Genomic DNA, 6,835 nt, shown 5'->3' with positions numbered 1-6,835 from the left:
CTTGTGCTTGGCGAACTTGTGTGGGTGAGATGCCTCTGAATGAGTTCTTTTTCCCTCTCCTCCCGCCTACTGTGTTGGCTAGTTCTACTTATATAGGCCCTGGTCATCTCCCCAAATATTGAGCGGGAAGGGAGCCAACAATGACCAATTTGAATGGGGACAGCTAGTACAACTTAACCTGACAAAAGTAGTCTTCGCTAGCAAAAGGCTCTGTTGGTGACGCCGCCTTGGGCTCCATGGTGACCTCCGTCTTGCCGTCCTGCTGGTCTTGGTCTCATTGCACTGATATGGAAACCTTTCCTTGATGCCTCGGTACTCCATGCCTGCGCTTGCACCCTTGGCACCAAAGAGGAAACAAGGACGCTACGCGCGCTGGCGCCCTCCTGGCGCCCGCCTGGTCTCGATCATCATGGCTCACGTCACGAGGATTTCCTTGCCTTGATCACTTCGCCCCTCGTGAGCCTACCTGGCGAGGCCGCTCCTGAGGAGGTCTTGCATCGTCCGCCTCGCGAGGCTTGGCCCCTCACGAGGGTCTTGAATACCTCATCGATGAAGATTGGCCGTACAGACCTACTAGCTCAGCGACACCATGGACCGCAGGCAGGCAAGTCTAGGGACCCCCGTTCCAAGAATGATGATAGATACCTTGTCATTGAAGCCAGGTTCATGGGCTATTGAGGGAGTCCTGGACTAAGGGGTCCTCGGGCGTCCGGCCTGTTAGCCATGGGCCGGACAGATGGGCTGTGAAGATACGAAGACCGAAGACTGTACCCGTGTCCGGATAGGACTCTCCTTGGCGTGGAAGACAAGCTTGGTGTCAAATATGTAGATTCCTTTCTTTGTAACCGATCTTATGTAACCCTAGACCCTCCCGGTGTCTATATAAACCAAAGGACTTAGTCCGGATAGAGGAGACTCATTATCATAGCCATACAAGCTAGACCTCTAGGGTTTAGCCATTACGATCTCGAGGTAGATCAACTCTTGTAACACTCATATTCATCAATATCAATCAAGCATGATGTAGGGTATTACCTCCATAGAGAGGGCCCGAACCTGGGTATACATCGTGTCCCTTGTCTCATGTTACCATCGACCTTAGAAGCACAGTTCGGGACCCCCTACCCAAGATCCGCCGGTTTTGACACCGACAGTCAGTGCCGCCATGGGCTATGTCACCCGTCTGGGATGGCGGGAGAGAAAGCGATTGGGATGGAGCTGGGACCTCACCGACGGCATTCACGAGCTCAACGATGTGGCCAAGCTAGTCGTTGGCAGGGTAGTCGCAGCAGCTCTCGCGCCATGAGCAGCACTGCGTGACCGTTCGCCAGCCCGTGGCGAAGAAGGGAGGACGACACCGTGGCGGGAGTGGGCGACAGAGTGGCGGTGCGACCATCATGCCACACGGAAGGTGGCAGTGATGAGTCCTGCTGCTCGTGTGCAACAGTGTCAGTGGCAGCATTAGCCACGGGAGAGGTAGAGCGGCGGAGCGCGTCGTTGCCCACAAGTGCCATCTGGGCAACACGAGCGGCCCTGTGCTCGCCGCGGCCCCAGCGCACGTTGGCCATGGGGGCGACGAAGCGGGGACGAAGCGGATGTGGAAGAAGGACTTTGACACGCCCCTACCCGGCGTGCCAAATGTCAGATTCAGGGTTCTGTAGACCCAAGGAGGTTCAAACTCTGGGACACGTGCGAAGATCTCGGCCCCTCAAGTCCCAGGCTCGTCACCCTACAGCCTAGTCTTGTCGAGTACGCGTGAGCGGGGACATAGATGAACACAGAAGTTTACCTAGGTTCGGGTCATCTTGCTGTGTAAAACCCTACTCCTGTTTTGTGGTGGATTGGCATAACGAGGGGCTGAGGTTGAACAAGTACAGTGGATGAACAGCCTCACGAGGGCTCTGGTGGTGAGGGTGGAAAGGATCTGATCCCTCTACGGTGGTGGCTAACCTATATTTAAAGTGGCCTTGGTCCTCTTCCCTCGAAACTTAGGCGGGAAGGGATCCCACAATGGCCAATTTGAAAGGGGACAAGTAGTACATATTATCATGATGAAAGGTGTTCTTCTCCTGCAAATCTTTTGGTCGTGACGCAGCAGTAGGCTCATTGATGACATTCATCCTGCCGAGCTCGAGGTCTCGGTGTTGTTGCACTAGAATGGAAACCTTTGGGGGGCTCCTCGGGAACCAGCGCTCTTCCTTCTCTCCTTAGCACCAAACAGGAAACTACCTCCTCTGTGCCCGCTGGCGTCCGCCTGGCCTTGGTCGTCATGGCTTACGTCATCGCAACCTCTTGAGCTTGGCTACCTGGTGTAACGCCCTCGATGCGACTATAACTCCCACGTGTCGAGGCACGACTTAGAGGCATAATCGCATTGAAAGCAATGTCGCAAGTTAGGCAATCTTCACAACATCCCATGTAATATAGATAATAAAAGGGGAGAAACATAGTTGGCTTACACTCGCCACGTCAATCAAAGTACATAAATAGCATTACAACATTCAAACACTCATGGCTCGACTACGGCACCAAAATAAAAGACCAACCCAACATGCGACACGGTCCCGATCGCCCCAATTGGGCACCACTACTGATCATCAGGGAAAGACACGTAGTATCGGCGTGAGTCCTCTTCGAACTCTCACTTGAGCTCAAGCGCGTCATATGGAAAGGAATCATCAGGCCCTGCATCTGGTTTGGAAGTAATCTGTGAGCCACAGGGACTCAGCAATCTCGCACCCTCGCGATCAAGACTATTTAAGCTTATAGGTAAGGCAAGGTAAATATGAGGAGCTGCAGCAAGCGACTAGCATGTATGGTGGCTATCCTGTTCGCAAAAGAGAGCGAGAAGAGGAGGAAAAGCGCGAATGAGTAACTAGAGGGCATCCTGCGGCAAACATTACTCCAACACCGTGTTCACTTCCCGGACTCCACCGAGAAGAGACCATCACGGTAACTCACACAGTTGATTCGTTTTAATTAAGTTAAGGTTCAAGTTATCTACAACCGGACATTAACAAATTCCCATCTGCCCATAACCGCGGGCACGGCTTTCAAAAGTTCAAATCCCTGCAGGGGAGTCCCAACTTAGCCCATGACAAGCTCTCACGGTCAACGAAGGAATAGACCTCCTCCTGAGACATTCCGATCAGACTCGGTATCCCGGTTCTACAAGACACTTCGACAAGTTAAAACAAATCCAGCAACACCGCCCGAATGTTCCGACAAATCCCGATAGGAGCTGCACATATCTCGTTCTCAGGGCACAATCGGATAAGCAATCCGTACAACTAAAACCAGCCCTCGAGTTTCCCCGAGGTGGCGCTGCAAGGGGCTCTAGGTTGGACCAACGCTCAGAGGAGCACTGGCCCTGGGGGTTTAAATAAGATGACCCTCGGGCTCCGGAAACCCAAGGGAAAAAGAGGCTAGGTGGAAAATGGTAAAACCAAGGTTGGGCATTGCTGGAAAAGCTTTAATCAAGGCGAACTATCAAGGGGTTCCCATTATATCCCAACCACGTAAGGAACGCAAAATCCGGGAACATAACACCGATATGACGGAAACTAGGGCGGCAAGAGTGGAACAAAACACTAGGCGAGAGGCCTAGCCTTCCACCCTTTACCAAGTATGTAGATGCATTAAGATAACATGGCAATATAATGATATCCCAACAAGTAAATAATGTTCCAGCAAGGAACGGTCTCCAATCTTCACCTGCAACTAGCAACGCTATAAGAGGGCTGAGCAAAGCGGTAACATAGCCAATCAACGGTTTGCTAGGATATGGTGGGTTAGAGGTTTGACATGGAAATTTCGGAGGCATGATAAGCAAGTGGTAGGCAGCGTAGCATAGGCATAGCAAAAGAGCGAGCATCTAGCATAGCAAAGATAGTAGTGATTTCGAGGGTATGATCATCTTGCCTGCAAAGTTGTTAGAGTTGACTGGATCTTCGAAAGCAAACTCAACGGGCTCCTCGTTAGCGAGCTCGTCTCCCGGCTCTACCCAAACAAGACAAACAAGCAACAAGGACACCATCAACCACGTGCAAATCTCAAACAATATGATGCAAACATGGTATGCTATGCGGGATGCGATATGCGATGCATATGCAAGATTTGACAAGGACTGAATGAACCTGGCATCAACATGTAAATCCAAGGGTTCCACTGGAAAGGTGAGATGAAATCGCTTGACAAAGATATAAAGATCACCGGAATCGGAGTTACGGTTTGGAAATGGCAAGCAATTCAAATATGGCCACGTTCTGCGATTTACAGCAAGTAGCCATCTAAATGCAACAAGATGAACATGCTACAGCACTCAATCATGGCAACAAAATACATGGCAGGGATCCACTCATGATGCTTAACAAAAGACTAGCACTGAGCTACGGCCAATTCAGCCATTAACAGGTTCAAACACGCATGGCAAAAATGCATTTGGCAAACAGATTTCAGACTTAGTGAAATTAACACTTGTCTGGAATTTCAGATCAGATAGCACTCTTTGGAGCATGCAAACTATATGCTACAGGACCTGAACATGGCAAAGTAAAGCATGGCATGAATCTACTCAAAGAGCTTAACAAAAGTCCCTTAATGACCTTGAGCCAAAAGGGATCAAAAAATACATTTGCAAGCATGTGAACATGGCAAAAACATAAACAGTTCTCAGACTTAGTTAAAACTGGAGCATGCTGAAACAGATATCAAGTAGGCATGTTTACGAGCTCGATGCACTCACTACAGAGCATGTCATGACAATCTAAGCATACACCCATCAAGAATACACAAAATGCAAGCTATACATGGCAAGAACAATAACATAGCATGCACGGATCAACTACAACATCCTCGGCAAAATCACTAACAAGTAGACAATCTGCCCAGATTCACGAAATAGCAAAAGTAGAGCTCGATTAACTCAAGCTAGGGTGCTCCATAATTGCAAAAAAACATGTATGGATAGAGCACTACAAGATTAACAAACATCCTTACTGATCATCCTCAAAAGAGGCACGGATCACTAGGAAACAACATGAACATATGGCATATTGAGATAAACAGTTCAAGGACTTAATGGAAATGCTAAGTCCCTGAAATCAGCATTAACGAATGCTCCACTTTGCAAGCTTGTGCTAGTCACCACTCACATCACAAAAATACATGGGTTGCACCTCTGGATAGATGGCAAAACATATAACAAAACACATGTAGAGCTCAGGGGCATATCATGCACACAATAATCATGGCAAAAATGACAAATATCTAATTGGAGCAGCAGATCTGACAATTATCTCAAATAGCACTCTTCCAACAGCATTTTGGGCCAGCAGATCTGACAATTATCTCAAATAGCACTCTTCCAACAGCATTTTGGGCATCAATATGAACTCAAATGAAAATGATGCAATGAGATGAAATGATGTGCTCTCTGAGACGAATATTTTGATATGCTATATTCCCAACACGGAGCAACGGATGCAAAGTTACGATGCGATGAACATAGCCAAATATTTAGGGTTCTGGGCAAAAAAGTCAACCGAGGCAAGATCCGGATCCAGATCTGGCCGGGCGCGGTTTACGAGGTTGGCCGGCAACTGTTCACCGGCGACGGGGCGCGGCCGGAGCAAGCGGACGAGGAGGAGGTCGGCGGTGGTCGGGCACCGGAGCCGGAGATGGTGGCGCGAGGTGGATGGAGCGGCGACGGCCTCGGGGAAGAGAGGCGGTGCAGTGCTCCGGGAGGCCGGCCTCGGGGAAGAGTGGCGGCGGGAGGCGAGGAGCCTCGGGCCCGGTCGGCGTCGTGGAGGGCCCGCGGCGGGCTTCACGGGCCGGGCGCGATTCGCGGCGAAGTTGGGCTCGCGGGAGCGGACGTGGCGGCGGCGGCGCGGGTCGGACAATGTCCGGCCCGGCGGATTTTGTCCAGCGGCGGCGGGTGGAGATGGACCTAGGGATTTCGGGGGGAAGGAGAAGGAGATTTTCGGGGTGTCTTTATATAGGCATAGAGGGAGCTAGGAGAGTCCAAATGAGGTGCGGTTTTCGGCCACGCGATCGTGATCGAACGCTCTAGATGATGGAGAGGGTTTTGGGCCAACTTGGAGGGGTGTTGGGCTGCAACACACACGAGGCCTTTTATGGTACGAAACTTGACAGGCGTTCTACCGGTAGTAAACCAAGGCCGCTTGGCAAGTCTCGGTCCAATCCGGAAATGTTTAATCCCCACACACGAAAGAAAGGTAGAAATGACCATCGAAGGAGAACGAAACGCCGGAATGCAAAACGGACAACGGGGAAAATGCTCGAATGCATGAGATGAACACGTATGCAAATGCAATGCACATGATGAAATGATATGAGATGCATGACAACGACAACAACACACGGAGACAAAAACCCAAACCCGAGAAAATAAAATAACTTAACGCCGGAAACGGCAAGAGTTGGAGTACATAATAGGTAAATCATATCCGGGGTGTTACACCTGGTGAGGCCGCCCCTCTGGAGGTCTTGGCGTCGTTCTACTCGCGAGACTGGGGCCCTCGCGAGGGTCTTGTCTTGGAGACCTTGCAGCTGGGCCATACAAGGATGTCGAGGGCACCACGCCATGGGTAGCAGGCAGGCAGGTCTGGGTACCCCTGTTCCCAGAACGCTGACGACGGCCCCCCAAGGCCCCTCGCGGGACGGATATCTCTAGGCTCACCACCCCACCTCGCGCTGCACGTGGGTGACGCGAGCCACGATGAGCGGAGCCAGGAAGGCGCCAAGCGGGCGCAGGCAAGGACGGTTTCCTCTTTGGTGCTAGAGGAAAAAGGCTAGCGCACAGGTTCCCAAAGCA

Source organism: Triticum urartu, chromosome 3, assembly GCF_003073215.2.
Source record: "Triticum urartu cultivar G1812 chromosome 3, Tu2.1, whole genome shotgun sequence".
NCBI classification, from domain to species: domain Eukaryota; kingdom Viridiplantae; phylum Streptophyta; class Magnoliopsida; order Poales; family Poaceae; genus Triticum; species Triticum urartu.
This window is presented reverse-complemented; position numbering follows the sequence as displayed.